The 15,173-nt window shown below is 45.8% G+C and overlaps 6 non-coding genes across 6 annotated transcripts; all 6 read left to right on the top strand.

Annotated features, from left to right (window-relative positions):
• The first annotated feature begins 1,732 nt into the window (after positions 1 to 1,732).
• LOC130299021 (U2 spliceosomal RNA) lies at positions 1,733 to 1,923 on the top strand. Its single transcript, XR_008850222.1, has one exon. It is a non-coding gene; the product is annotated as a U2 spliceosomal RNA (small nuclear RNA).
• A 2,100-nt stretch (positions 1,924 to 4,023) lies between these two features.
• On the top strand, positions 4,024 to 4,214 carry LOC130299020 (U2 spliceosomal RNA). Its single transcript, XR_008850221.1, has one exon. It is a non-coding gene; the product is annotated as a U2 spliceosomal RNA (small nuclear RNA).
• Positions 4,215 to 6,313: 2,099 nt separating this feature from the next.
• Positions 6,314 to 6,504, top strand: LOC130299019 (U2 spliceosomal RNA). Its single transcript, XR_008850220.1, has one exon. It is a non-coding gene; the product is annotated as a U2 spliceosomal RNA (small nuclear RNA).
• A 2,087-nt stretch (positions 6,505 to 8,591) lies between these two features.
• On the top strand, positions 8,592 to 8,782 carry LOC130299018 (U2 spliceosomal RNA). The gene has a single exon (XR_008850219.1). It is a non-coding gene; the product is annotated as a U2 spliceosomal RNA (small nuclear RNA).
• A 2,089-nt stretch (positions 8,783 to 10,871) lies between these two features.
• LOC130299017 (U2 spliceosomal RNA) lies at positions 10,872 to 11,062 on the top strand. The gene has a single exon (XR_008850218.1). It is a non-coding gene; the product is annotated as a U2 spliceosomal RNA (small nuclear RNA).
• A 2,082-nt stretch (positions 11,063 to 13,144) lies between these two features.
• On the top strand, positions 13,145 to 13,335 carry LOC130299016 (U2 spliceosomal RNA). Its single transcript, XR_008850217.1, has one exon. It is a non-coding gene; the product is annotated as a U2 spliceosomal RNA (small nuclear RNA).
• Positions 13,336 to 15,173: the final 1,838 nt, after the last annotated feature.

Raw genomic sequence — 15,173 nt, 5'->3', positions numbered from 1 at the left:
CCTTCCCCAATATCGCGCCACACCCCTACCCCTTAATTCCCTGGTTGAACTTGATGGACATATGTCTTTTTTCGACCGTACTAACTATGTAACTATGTAACATAACATGGGGGGGGGGGGTCTCCTGGCTGTTCACACAGGTGTGTCATTGCTGTACATTGACCATGCATTGCTTCTGTGGTATTGCAAAGGCAAAGACAAATGCTTCCAGCCATCCATTGCACTAATGGATTGGTCATCAGCTGGCTGTCTATGTCCCGCATCAATATAGACCAAAGTACAGAGGGTTAGGCTATGCTATTGTGCACCTACCTGATGCATCAGAAGGTGCGAGGCCCTTGCTAAATTCTGTGCACAGACTTTGAGATCTATGCTTTAGACTGTATCTAAACCTGCTCCAACATGGACTGACATTCTGGCCTACTTTCAGCCGATGCGACTTGTCTGTCGCTGAACAGTCGCTTTTTATGTATTCAGCACCTATGTATAATGTTGTAAAAATGCTCTAGAAACTAAAGTCGCAGAAATGTCACACATATTTGGCCTGCAACTTTCTGTGCGACAAATTCAGACAGGAAAAATCAGTATAAATCCTTAGAAAATTATCCCCCAGTGTCTCCATCTGCTGGCGGTATTGAATAAGCATTGCTGCACTGATGGGGTATGCATTAGACGAAAAAAAAGAAGAAAAAGAAGAATAATACGCCCAGAAAAGAGGCGAAAAGGAGAAAAACGTAAAAAAACGTGAAAAAAAAGTAAGAGGAAGAGAAGGGAAAAAAAGGTGGAAATGGGTTTAAAAGTGATTTCGGCGGAGAAATATATATATATATATATATATATATATATATATATATATATACGCGCACACACACACATATATATAAACGTATTCTCCGTTGAGATATTGCAGCCGCTGCTGTGTCCAGGCCCAGGAGCCTTAGCACTGTGCTGTGATGTCACTCAATACCACTGACATCACTAGGTGTAAACAACATCTCTCCTTTGCTGTGTATGTGACTATGGAGCTGTTTGGTGATGTCGTCTATTATGGCCTTCATAGAAGCAACAGGAGATTGTTGCATCCATCTAGAACCCTCAGAACTACAGTGCTATGATGTCACTCACTTCCACAGGCCTTGCAGAGTGTAAACAACAACAACCCAGCTTTGTTGTGTATGTAACCATAGGGATTTGTGATGTCACCTAGAACCTTCACAGCAGCGACAGCTTTATGAGGAGCATCAGCACTGCTCTGCCTGAGCAGAACCATCACCGCCATAGGTTGTCAAATAACCCGGGTTTAACCCACACAGGTAAGTCCAATGGGGTGCAGGCATGTCCTCTATGCTTACAGCTTCCCGTGGGTGTTGGTTTGATACCGTTTGGGGACAGCCAAGGAGGCATCTGCAGGCAACAAAGGTAGGTGTGTGCTTGTGTGTGTGTTTCCTATGCAGATCCTAAGCCCAGTGTCACATGCAAGTAGGAGGAGTAAGAAGGGTTCCTGGCAAATCCGGGTTATGGATTGCATTTAAAAAGGCCCCGTGGGAGTGCAATGGGCCCCTGTCTTGCTGCTTAGCAATAATGGTATGGGTTTAGGTTCTGCTGTGTGTACTGGTGGTTGACTGCCCCCCAGCCCAGAGTGTGCATGGAAAATTGTCTGGCAGCCTCCCTGACAGCAAGCAGTGATAGTGCCCATGAAGGGGACCTTGTTGGGCCCGCCCCTTTCACGGTTATCGCTTCTCGGCCTTTTGGCTAAGATCAAGTGTAGTATCTGTTCTTATCAGTTTAATATCTGATACGTCCCCTATCTGGGGACCATATATTAAATGGATTTTTGAGAACGGGGGCCGATTTCGAAGCTTGCTTCCGTCGCCCTATGCATTGACCCGATATGGCAGTATCTTCGGGTACAGTGCACCACCCCCTTACAGGGTTAAAAAGAAAGATTCCTACTTTCATTGCTACCTGCTTGCTGGCTAGCCAGCTAGCCAGCCCTGTGGGCCTTGCTGCTGCTGCTGCTGCAGCCAAAAAACAAAAGGTGGTGCTGCTGCTGCTTCCGCTTCTGCTTGTGTCTGGCCGCTGTTGGAGCGTCCAGGCACAGGACTTCTGCTGCTGCTGACTAAATGGCCTCCTTAATTGGATCATTTGAGTAGCCAGCACACCTGTGCAGGTAGGGCATGACATGATAGGCAGCTGCCTTGATAGCGGGTGGGTGCTGAATGTTCCTAATTGACAAAATAAGATTAATGCTTATGAAGAAATATAAAATCTCATCCCTTCCCCAATATCGCGCCACACCCCTACCCCTTAATTCCCTGGTTGAACTTGATGGACATATGTCTTTTTTCGACCGTACTAACTATGTAACTATGTAACATAACATGGGGGGGGGGGGGGTCTCCTGGCTGTTCACACAGGTGTGTCATTGCTGTACATTGACCATGCATTGCTTCTGTGGTATTGCAAAGGCAAAGACAAATGCTTCCAGCCATCCATTGCACTAATGGATTGGTCATCAGCTGGCTGTCTATGTCCCGCATCAATATAGACCAAAGTACAGAGGGTTAGGCTATGCTATTGTGCACCTACCTGATGCATCAGAAGGTGCGAGGCCCTTGCTAAATTCTGTGCACAGACTTTGAGATCTATGCTTTAGACTGTATCTAAACCTGCTCCAACATGGACTGACATTCTGGCCTACTTTCAGCCGATGCGACTTGTCTGTCGCTGAACAGTCGCTTTTTATGTATTCAGCACCTATGTATAATGTTGTAAAAATGCTCTAGAAGCTAAAGTCGCAGAAATGTCACACATATTTGGCCTGCAACTTTCTGTGCGACAAATTCAGACAGGAAAAATCAGTATAAATCCTTAGAAAATTATCCCCCAGTGTCTCCATCTGCTGGCGGTATTGAATAAGCATTGCTGCACTGATGGGGTATGCATTAGACGAAAAAAAAGAAGAAAAAGAAGAATAATACGCCCAGAAAAGAGGCGAAAAGGAGAAAAACGTAAAAAAACGTGAAAAAAAAGTAAGAGGAAGAGAAGGGAAAAAAAGGTGGAAATGGGTTTAAAAGTGATTTCGGCGGAGAAATATATATATATATATATATATATATATATATATATATATATATATATATATATATACGCGCACACACACACATATATATAAACGTATTCTCCGTTGAGATATTGCAGCCGCTGCTGTGTCCAGGCCCAGGAGCCTTAGCACTGTGCTGTGATGTCACTCAATACCACTGACATCACTAGGTGTAAACAACATCTCTCCTTTGCTGTGTATGTGACTATGGAGCTGTTTGGTGATGTCGTCTATTATGGCCTTCATAGAAGCAACAGGAGATTGTTGCATCCATCTAGAACCCTCAGAACTACAGTGCTATGATGTCACTCACTTCCACAGGCCTTGCAGAGTGTAAACAACAACAACCCAGCTTTGTTGTGTATGTAACCATAGGGATTTGTGATGTCACCTAGAACCTTCACAGCAGCGACAGCTTTATGAGGAGCATCAGCACTGCTCTGCCTGAGCAGAACCATCACCGCCATAGGTTGTCAAATAACCCGGGTTTAACCCACACAGGTAAGTCCAATGGGGTGCAGGCATGTCCTCTATGCTTACAGCTTCCCGTGGGTGTTGGTTTGATACCGTTTGGGGACAGCCAAGGAGGCATCTGCAGGCAACAAAGGTAGGTGTGTGCTTGTGTGTGTGTTTCCTATGCAGATCCTAAGCCCAGTGTCACATGCAAGTAGGAGGAGTAAGAAGGGTTCCTGGCAAATCCGGGTTATGGATTGCATTTAAAAAGGCCCCGTGGGAGTGCAATGGGCCCCTGTCTTGCTGCTTAGCAATAATGGTATGGGTTTAGGTTCTGCTGTGTGTACTGGTGGTTGACTGCCCCCCAGCCCAGAGTGTGCATGGAAAATTGTCTGGCAGCCTCCCTGACAGCAAGCAGTGATAGTGCCCATGAAGGGGACCTTGTTGGGCCCGCCCCTTTCACGGTTATCGCTTCTCGGCCTTTTGGCTAAGATCAAGTGTAGTATCTGTTCTTATCAGTTTAATATCTGATACGTCCCCTATCTGGGGACCATATATTAAATGGATTTTTGAGAACGGGGGCCGATTTCGAAGCTTGCTTCCGTCGCCCTATGCATTGACCCGATATGGCAGTATCTTCGGGTACAGTGCACCACCCCCTTACAGGGTTAAAAAGAAAGATTCCTACTTTCATTGCTACCTGCTTGCTGGCTAGCCAGCTAGCCAGCCCTGTGGGCCTTGCTGCTGCTGCTGCTGCAGCCAAAAAACAAAAGGTGGTGCTGCTGCTGCTTCTGCTTCTGCTTGTGTCTGGCCGCTGTTGGAGCGTCCAGGCACAGGACTTCTGCTGCTGCTGACTAAATGGCCTCCTTAATTGGATCATTTGAGTAGCCAGCACACCTGTGCAGGTAGGGCATGACATGATAGGCAGCTGCCTTGATAGCGGGTGGGTGCTGAATGTTCCTAATTGACAAAATAAGATTAATGCTTATGAAGAAATATAAAATCTCATCCCTTCCCCAATATCGCGCCACACCCCTACCCCTTAATTCCCTGGTTGAACTTGATGGACATATGTCTTTTTTCGACCGTACTAACTATGTAACTATGTAACATAACATGGGGGGGGGGGGGTCTCCTGGCTGTTCACACAGGTGTGTCATTGCTGTACATTGACCATGCATTGCTTCTGTGGTATTGCAAAGGCAAAGACAAATGCTTCCAGCCATCCATTGCACTAATGGATTGGTCATCAGCTGGCTGTCTATGTCCCGCATCAATATAGACCAAAGTACAGAGGGTTAGGCTATGCTATTGTGCACCTACCTGATGCATCAGAAGGTGCGAGGCCCTTGCTAAATTCTGTGCACAGACTTTGAGATCTATGCTTTAGACTGTATCTAAACCTGCTCCAACATGGACTGACATTCTGGCCTACTTTCAGCCGATGCGACTTGTCTGTCGCTGAACAGTCGCTTTTTATGTATTCAGCACCTATGTATAATGTTGTAAAAATGCTCTAGAAGCTAAAGTCGCAGAAATGTCACACATATTTGGCCTGCAACTTTCTGTGCGACAAATTCAGACAGGAAAAATCAGTATAAATCCTTAGAAAATTATCCCCCAGTGTCTCCATCTGCTGGCGGTATTGAATAAGCATTGCTGCACTGATGGGGTATGCATTAGACGAAAAAAAAGAAGAAAAAGAAGAATAATACGCCCAGAAAAGAGGCGAAAAGGAGAAAAACGTAAAAAAACGTGAAAAAAAAGTAAGAGGAAGAGAAGGGAAAAAAAGGTGGAAATGGGTTTAAAAGTGATTTCGGCGGAGAAATATATATATATATATATATATATATATATATATATATATATATATATATATATATACGCGCACACACACACATATATATAAACGTATTCTCCGTTGAGATATTGCAGCCGCTGCTGTGTCCAGGCCCAGGAGCCTTAGCACTGTGCTGTGATGTCACTCAATACCACTGACATCACTAGGTGTAAACAACATCTCTCCTTTGCTGTGTATGTGACTATGGAGCTGTTTGGTGATGTCGTCTATTATGGCCTTCATAGAAGCAACAGGAGATTGTTGCATCCATCTAGAACCCTCAGAACTACAGTGCTATGATGTCACTCACTTCCATAGGCCTTGCAGAGTGTAAACAACAACAACCCAGCTTTGTTGTGTATGTAACCATAGGGATTTGTGATGTCACCTAGAACCTTCACAGCAGCGACAGCTTTATGAGGAGCATCAGCACTGCTCTGCCTGAGCAGAACCATCACCGCCATAGGTTGTCAAATAACCCGGGTTTAACCCACACAGGTAAGTCCAATGGGGTGCAGGCATGTCCTCTATGCTTACAGCTTCCCGTGGGTGTTGGTTTGATACCGTTTGGGGACAGCCAAGGAGGCATCTGCAGGCAACAAAGGTAGGTGTGTGCTTGTGTGTGTGTTTCCTATGCAGATCCTAAGCCCAGTGTCACATGCAAGTAGGAGGAGTAAGAAGGGTTCCTGGCAAATCCGGGTTATGGATTGCATTTAAAAAGGCCCCGTGGGAGTGCAATGGGCCCCTGTCTTGCTGCTTAGCAATAATGGTATGGGTTTAGGTTCTGCTGTGTGTACTGGTGGTTGACTGCCCCCCAGCCCAGAGTGTGCATGGAAAATTGTCTGGCAGCCTCCCTGACAGCAAGCAGTGATAGTGCCCATGAAGGGGACCTTGTTGGGCCCGCCCCTTTCACGGTTATCGCTTCTCGGCCTTTTGGCTAAGATCAAGTGTAGTATCTGTTCTTATCAGTTTAATATCTGATACGTCCCCTATCTGGGGACCATATATTAAATGGATTTTTGAGAACGGGGGCCGATTTCGAAGCTTGCTTCCGTCGCCCTATGCATTGACCCGATATGGCAGTATCTTCGGGTACAGTGCACCACCCCCTTACAGGGTTAAAAAGAAAGATTCCTACTTTCATTGCTACCTGCTTGCTGGCTAGCCAGCTAGCCAGCCCTGTGGGCCTTGCTGCTGCTGCTGCTGCAGCCAAAAAACAAAAGGTGGTGCTGCTGCTGCTTCTGCTTCTGCTTGTGTCTGGCCGCTGTTGGAGCGTCCAGGCACAGGACTTCTGCTGCTGCTGACTAAATGGCCTCCTTAATTGGATCATTTGAGTAGCCAGCACACCTGTGCAGGTAGGGCATGACATGATAGGCAGCTGCCTTGATAGCGGGTGGGTGCTGAATGTTCCTAATTGACAAAATAAGATTAATGCTTATGAAGAAATATAAAATCTCATCCCTTCCCCAATATCGCGCCACACCCCTACCCCTTAATTCCCTGGTTGAACTTGATGGACATATGTCTTTTTTCGACCGTACTAACTATGTAACTATGTAACATAACATGGGGGGGGGGGGGGGGTCTCCTGGCTGTTCACACAGGTGTGTCATTGCTGTACATTGACCATGCATTGCTTCTGTGGTATTGCAAAGGCAAAGACAAATGCTTCCAGCCATCCATTGCACTAATGGATTGGTCATCAGCTGGCTGTCTATGTCCCGCATCAATATAGACCAAAGTACAGAGGGTTAGGCTATGCTATTGTGCACCTACCTGATGCATCAGAAGGTGCGAGGCCCTTGCTAAATTCTGTGCACAGACTTTGAGATCTATGCTTTAGACTGTATCTAAACCTGCTCCAACATGGACTGACATTCTGGCCTACTTTCAGCCGATGCGACTTGTCTGTCGCTGAACAGTCGCTTTTTATGTATTCAGCACCTATGTATAATGTTGTAAAAATGCTCTAGAAGCTAAAGTCGCAGAAATGTCACACATATTTGGCCTGCAACTTTCTGTGCGACAAATTCAGACAGGAAAAATCAGTATAAATCCTTAGAAAATTATCCCCCAGTGTCTCCATCTGCTGGCGGTATTGAATAAGCATTGCTGCACTGATGGGGTATGCATTAGACGAAAAAAAAGAAGAAAAAGAAGAATAATACGCCCAGAAAAGAGGCGAAAAGGAAAAAACGTAAAAAAACGTGAAAAAAAAGTAAGAGGAAGAGAAGGGAAAAAAAGGTGGAAATGGGTTTAAAAGTGATTTCGGCGGAGAAATATATATATATATATATATATATATATATATATATATATATACGCGCACACACACACATATATATAAACGTATTCTCCGTTGAGATATTGCAGCCGCTGCTGTGTCCAGGCCCAGGAGCCTTAGCACTGTGCTGTGATGTCACTCAATACCACTGACATCACTAGGTGTAAACAACATCTCTCCTTTGCTGTGTATGTGACTATGGAGCTGTTTGGTGATGTCGTCTATTATGGCCTTCATAGAAGCAACAGGAGATTGTTGCATCCATCTAGAACCCTCAGAACTACAGTGCTATGATGTCACTCACTTCCACAGGCCTTGCAGAGTGTAAACAACAACAACCCAGCTTTGTTGTGTATGTAACCATAGGGATTTGTGATGTCACCTAGAACCTTCACAGCAGCGACAGCTTTATGAGGAGCATCAGCACTGCTCTGCCTGAGCAGAACCATCACCGCCATAGGTTGTCAAATAACCCGGGTTTAACCCACACAGGTAAGTCCAATGGGGTGCAGGCATGTCCTCTATGCTTACAGCTTCCCGTGGGTGTTGGTTTGATACCGTTTGGGGACAGCCAAGGAGGCATCTGCAGGCAACAAAGGTAGGTGTGTGCTTGTGTGTGTGTTTCCTATGCAGATCCTAAGCCCAGTGTCACATGCAAGTAGGAGGAGTAAGAAGGGTTCCTGGCAAATCCGGGTTATGGATTGCATTTAAAAAGGCCCCGTGGGAGTGCAATGGGCCCCTGTCTTGCTGCTTAGCAATAATGGTATGGGTTTAGGTTCTGCTGTGTGTACTGGTGGTTGACTGCCCCCCAGCCCAGAGTGTGCATGGAAAATTGTCTGGCAGCCTCCCTGACAGCAAGCAGTGATAGTGCCCATGAAGGGGACCTTGTTGGGCCCGCCCCTTTCACGGTTATCGCTTCTCGGCCTTTTGGCTAAGATCAAGTGTAGTATCTGTTCTTATCAGTTTAATATCTGATACGTCCCCTATCTGGGGACCATATATTAAATGGATTTTTGAGAACGGGGGCCGATTTCGAAGCTTGCTTCCGTCGCCCTATGCATTGACCCGATATGGCAGTATCTTCGGGTACAGTGCACCACCCCCTTACAGGGTTAAAAAGAAAGATTCCTACTTTCATTGCTACCTGCTTGCTGGCTAGCCAGCTAGCCAGCCCTGTGGGCCTTGCTGCTGCTGCTGCTGCAGCCAAAAAACAAAAGGTGGTGCTGCTGCTGCTTCTGCTTCTGCTTGTGTCTGGCCGCTGTTGGAGCGTCCAGGCACAGGACTTCTGCTGCTGCTGACTAAATGGCCTCCTTAATTGGATCATTTGAGTAGCCAGCACACCTGTGCAGGTAGGGCATGACATGATAGGCAGCTGCCTTGATAGCGGGTGGGTGCTGAATGTTCCTAATTGACAAAATAAGATTAATGCTTATGAAGAAATATAAAATCTCATCCCTTCCCCAATATCGCGCCACACCCCTACCCCTTAATTCCCTGGTTGAACTTGATGGACATATGTCTTTTTTCGACCGTACTAACTATGTAACTATGTAACATAACATGGGGGGGGGGGGGTCTCCTGGCTGTTCACACAGGTGTGTCATTGCTGTACATTGACCATGCATTGCTTCTGTGGTATTGCAAAGGCAAAGACAAATGCTTCCAGCCATCCATTGCACTAATGGATTGGTCATCAGCTGGCTGTCTATGTCCCGCATCAATATAGACCAAAGTACAGAGGGTTAGGCTATGCTATTGTGCACCTACCTGATGCATCAGAAGGTGCGAGGCCCTTGCTAAATTCTGTGCACAGACTTTGAGATCTATGCTTTAGACTGTATCTAAACCTGCTCCAACATGGACTGACATTCTGGCCTACTTTCAGCCGATGCGACTTGTCTGTCGCTGAACAGTCGCTTTTTATGTATTCAGCACCTATGTATAATGTTGTAAAAATGCTCTAGAAGCTAAAGTCGCAGAAATGTCACACATATTTGGCCTGCAACTTTCTGTGCGACAAATTCAGACAGGAAAAATCAGTATAAATCCTTAGAAAATTATCCCCCAGTGTCTCCATCTGCTGGCGGTATTGAATAAGCATTGCTGCACTGATGGGGTATGCATTAGACGAAAAAAAAGAAGAAAAAGAAGAATAATACGCCCAGAAAAGAGGCGAAAAGGAGAAAAACGTAAAAAAACGTGAAAAAAAAGTAAGAGGAAGAGAAGGGAAAAAAAGGTGGAAATGGGTTTAAAAGTGATTTCGGCGGAGAAATATATATATATATATATATATATATATATATATATATATATATATACGCGCACACACACACATATATATAAACGTATTCTCCGTTGAGATATTGCAGCCGCTGCTGTGTCCAGGCCCAGGAGCCTTAGCACTGTGCTGTGATGTCACTCAATACCACTGACATCACTAGGTGTAAACAACATCTCTCCTTTGCTGTGTATGTGACTATGGAGCTGTTTGGTGATGTCGTCTATTATGGCCTTCATAGAAGCAACAGGAGATTGTTGCATCCATCTAGAACCCTCAGAACTACAGTGCTATGATGTCACTCACTTCCACAGGCCTTGCAGAGTGTAAACAACAACAACCCAGCTTTGTTGTGTATGTAACCATAGGGATTTGTGATGTCACCTAGAACCTTCACAGCAGCGACAGCTTTATGAGGAGCATCAGCACTGCTCTGCCTGAGCAGAACCATCACCGCCATAGGTTGTCAAATAACCCGGGTTTAACCCACACAGGTAAGTCCAATGGGGTGCAGGCATGTCCTCTATGCTTACAGCTTCCCGTGGGTGTTGGTTTGATACCGTTTGGGGACAGCCAAGGAGGCATCTGCAGGCAACAAAGGTAGGTGTGTGCTTGTGTGTGTGTTTCCTATGCAGATCCTAAGCCCAGTGTCACATGCAAGTAGGAGGAGTAAGAAGGGTTCCTGGCAAATCCGGGTTATGGATTGCATTTAAAAAGGCCCCGTGGGAGTGCAATGGGCCCCTGTCTTGCTGCTTAGCAATAATGGTATGGGTTTAGGTTCTGCTGTGTGTACTGGTGGTTGACTGCCCCCCAGCCCAGAGTGTGCATGGAAAATTGTCTGGCAGCCTCCCTGACAGCAAGCAGTGATAGTGCCCATGAAGGGGACCTTGTTGGGCCCGCCCCTTTCACGGTTATCGCTTCTCGGCCTTTTGGCTAAGATCAAGTGTAGTATCTGTTCTTATCAGTTTAATATCTGATACGTCCCCTATCTGGGGACCATATATTAAATGGATTTTTGAGAACGGGGGCCGATTTCGAAGCTTGCTTCCGTCGCCCTATGCATTGACCCGATATGGCAGTATCTTCGGGTACAGTGCACCACCCCCTTACAGGGTTAAAAAGAAAGATTCCTACTTTCATTGCTACCTGCTTGCTGGCTAGCCAGCTAGCCAGCCCTGTGGGCCTTGCTGCTGCTGCTGCTGCAGCCAAAAAACAAAAGGTGGTGCTGCTGCTGCTTCTGCTTCTGCTTGTGTCTGGCCGCTGTTGGAGCGTCCAGGCACAGGACTTCTGCTGCTGCTGACTAAATGGCCTCCTTAATTGGATCATTTGAGTAGCCAGCACACCTGTGCAGGTAGGGCATGACATGATAGGCAGCTGCCTTGATAGCGGGTGGGTGCTGAATGTTCCTAATTGACAAAATAAGATTAATGCTTATGAAGAAATATAAAATCTCATCCCTTCCCCAATATCGCGCCACACCCCTACCCCTTAATTCCCTGGTTGAACTTGATGGACATATGTCTTTTTTCGACCGTACTAACTATGTAACTATGTAACATAACATGGGGGGGGGGGGTCTCCTGGCTGTTCACACAGGTGTGTCATTGCTGTACATTGACCATGCATTGCTTCTGTGGTATTGCAAAGGCAAAGACAAATGCTTCCAGCCATCCATTGCACTAATGGATTGGTCATCAGCTGGCTGTCTATGTCCCGCATCAATATAGACCAAAGTACAGAGGGTTAGGCTATGCTATTGTGCACCTACCTGATGCATCAGAAGGTGCGAGGCCCTTGCTAAATTCTGTGCACAGACTTTGAGATCTATGCTTTAGACTGTATCTAAACCTGCTCCAACATGGACTGACATTCTGGCCTACTTTCAGCCGATGCGACTTGTCTGTCGCTGAACAGTCGCTTTTTATGTATTCAGCACCTATGTATAATGTTGTAAAAATGCTCTAGAAGCTAAAGTCGCAGAAATGTCACACATATTTGGCCTGCAACTTTCTGTGCGACAAATTCAGACAGGAAAAATCAGTATAAATCCTTAGAAAATTATCCCCCAGTGTCTCCATCTGCTGGCGGTATTGAATAAGCATTGCTGCACTGATGGGGTATGCATTAGACGAAAAAAAAGAAGAAAAAGAAGAATAATACGCCCAGAAAAGAGGCGAAAAGGAGAAAAACGTAAAAAAACGTGAAAAAAAAGTAAGAGGAAGAGAAGGGAAAAAAAGGTGGAAATGGGTTTAAAAGTGATTTCGGCGGAGAAATATATATATATATATATATATATATATATATATATATATACGCGCACACACACACATATATATAAACGTATTCTCCGTTGAGATATTGCAGCCGCTGCTGTGTCCAGGCCCAGGAGCCTTAGCACTGTGCTGTGATGTCACTCAATACCACTGACATCACTAGGTGTAAACAACATCTCTCCTTTGCTGTGTATGTGACTATGGAGCTGTTTGGTGATGTCGTCTATTATGGCCTTCATAGAAGCAACAGGAGATTGTTGCATCCATCTAGAACCCTCAGAACTACAGTGCTATGATGTCACTCACTTCCACAGGCCTTGCAGAGTGTAAACAACAACAACCCAGCTTTGTTGTGTATGTAACCATAGGGATTTGTGATGTCACCTAGAACCTTCACAGCAGCGACAGCTTTATGAGGAGCATCAGCACTGCTCTGCCTGAGCAGAACCATCACCGCCATAGGTTGTCAAATAACCCGGGTTTAACCCACACAGGTAAGTCCAATGGGGTGCAGGCATGTCCTCTATGCTTACAGCTTCCCGTGGGTGTTGGTTTGATACCGTTTGGGGACAGCCAAGGAGGCATCTGCAGGCAACAAAGGTAGGTGTGTGCTTGTGTGTGTGTTTCCTATGCAGATCCTAAGCCCAGTGTCACATGCAAGTAGGAGGAGTAAGAAGGGTTCCTGGCAAATCCGGGTTATGGATTGCATTTAAAAAGGCCCCGTGGGAGTGCAATGGGCCCCTGTCTTGCTGCTTAGCAATAATGGTATGGGTTTAGGTTCTGCTGTGTGTACTGGTGGTTGACTGCCCCCCAGCCCAGAGTGTGCATGGAAAATTGTCTGGCAGCCTCCCTGACAGCAAGCAGTGATAGTGCCCATGAAGGGGACCTTGTTGGGCCCGCCCCTTTCACGGTTATCGCTTCTCGGCCTTTTGGCTAAGATCAAGTGTAGTATCTGTTCTTATCAGTTTAATATCTGATACGTCCCCTATCTGGGGACCATATATTAAATGGATTTTTGAGAACGGGGGCCGATTTCGAAGCTTGCTTCCGTCGCCCTATGCATTGACCCGATATGGCAGTATCTTCGGGTACAGTGCACCACCCCCTTACAGGGTTAAAAAGAAAGATTCCTACTTTCATTGCTACCTGCTTGCTGGCTAGCCAGCTAGCCAGCCCTGTGGGCCTTGCTGCTGCTGCTGCTGCAGCCAAAAAACAAAAGGTGGTGCTGCTGCTGCTTCTGCTTCTGCTTGTGTCTGGCCGCTGTTGGAGCGTCCAGGCACAGGACTTCTGCTGCTGCTGACTAAATGGCCTCCTTAATTGGATCATTTGAGTAGCCAGCACACCTGTGCAGGTAGGGCATGACATGATAGGCAGCTGCCTTGATAGCGGGTGGGTGCTGAATGTTCCTAATTGACAAAATAAGATTAATGCTTATGAAGAAATATAAAATCTCATCCCTTCCCCAATATCGCGCCACACCCCTACCCCTTAATTCCCTGGTTGAACTTGATGGACATATGTCTTTTTTCGACCGTACTAACTATGTAACTATGTAACATAACATGGGGGGGGGGGTCTCCTGGCTGTTCACACAGGTGTGTCATTGCTGTACATTGACCATGCATTGCTTCTGTGGTATTGCAAAGGCAAAGACAAATGCTTCCAGCCATCCATTGCACTAATGGATTGGTCATCAGCTGGCTGTCTATGTCCCGCATCAATATAGACCAAAGTACAGAGGGTTAGGCTATGCTATTGTGCACCTACCTGATGCATCAGAAGGTGCGAGGCCCTTGCTAAATTCTGTGCACAGACTTTGAGATCTATGCTTTAGACTGTATCTAAACCTGCTCCAACATGGACTGACATTCTGGCCTACTTTCAGCCGATGCGACTTGTCTGTCGCTGAACAGTCGCTTTTTATGTATTCAGCACCTATGTATAATGTTGTAAAAATGCTCTAGAAGCTAAAGTCGCAGAAATGTCACACATATTTGGCCTGCAACTTTCTGTGCGACAAATTCAGACAGGAAAAATCAGTATAAATCCTTAGAAAATTATCCCCCAGTGTCTCCATCTGCTGGCGGTATTGAATAAGCATTGCTGCACTGATGGGGTATGCATTAGACGAAAAAAAAGAAGAAAAAGAAGAATAATACGCCCAGAAAAGAGGCGAAAAGGAGAAAAACGTAAAAAAAACGTGAAAAAAAAGTAAGAGGAAGAGAAGGGAAAAAAAGGTGGAAATGGGTTTAAAAGTGATTTCGGCGGAGAAATATATATATATATATATATATATATATATATATATATATACGCGCACACACACACATATATATAAACGTATTCTCCGTTGAGATATTGCAGCCGCTGCTGTGTCCAGGCCCAGGAGCCTTAGCACTGTGCTGTGATGTCACTCAATACCACTGACATCACTAGGTGTAAACAACATCTCTCCTTTGCTGTGTATGTGACTATGGAGCTGTTTGGTGATGTCGTCTATTATGGCCTTCATAGAAGCAACAGGAGATTGTTGCATCCATCTAGAACCCTCAGAACTACAGTGCTATGATGTCACTCACTTCCACAGGCCTTGCAGAGTGTAAACAACAACAACCCAGCTTTGTTGTGTATGTAACCATAGGGATTTGTGATGTCACCTAGAACCTTCACAGCAGCGACAGCTTTATGAGGAGCATCAGCACTGCTCTGCCTGAGCAGAACCATCACCGCCATAGGTTGTCAAATAACCCGGGTTTAACCCACACAGGTAAGTCCAATGGGGTGCAGGCATGTCCTCTATGCTTACAGCTTCCCGTGGGTGTTGGTTTGATACCGTTTGGGGACAGCCAAGGAGGCATCTGCAGGCAACAAAGGTAGGTGTGTGCTTGTGTGTGTGTTTCCTATGCAGATCCTAAGCCCAGTGTCACATGCAAGTAGGAGGA

The sequence above is a fragment of the Hyla sarda genome, unplaced genomic scaffold (genome assembly GCF_029499605.1).
Source record: "Hyla sarda isolate aHylSar1 unplaced genomic scaffold, aHylSar1.hap1 scaffold_1031, whole genome shotgun sequence".
Lineage (NCBI taxonomy): Eukaryota > Metazoa > Chordata > Amphibia > Anura > Hylidae > Hyla > Hyla sarda.
This window is presented reverse-complemented; position numbering and strand designations above follow the sequence as displayed.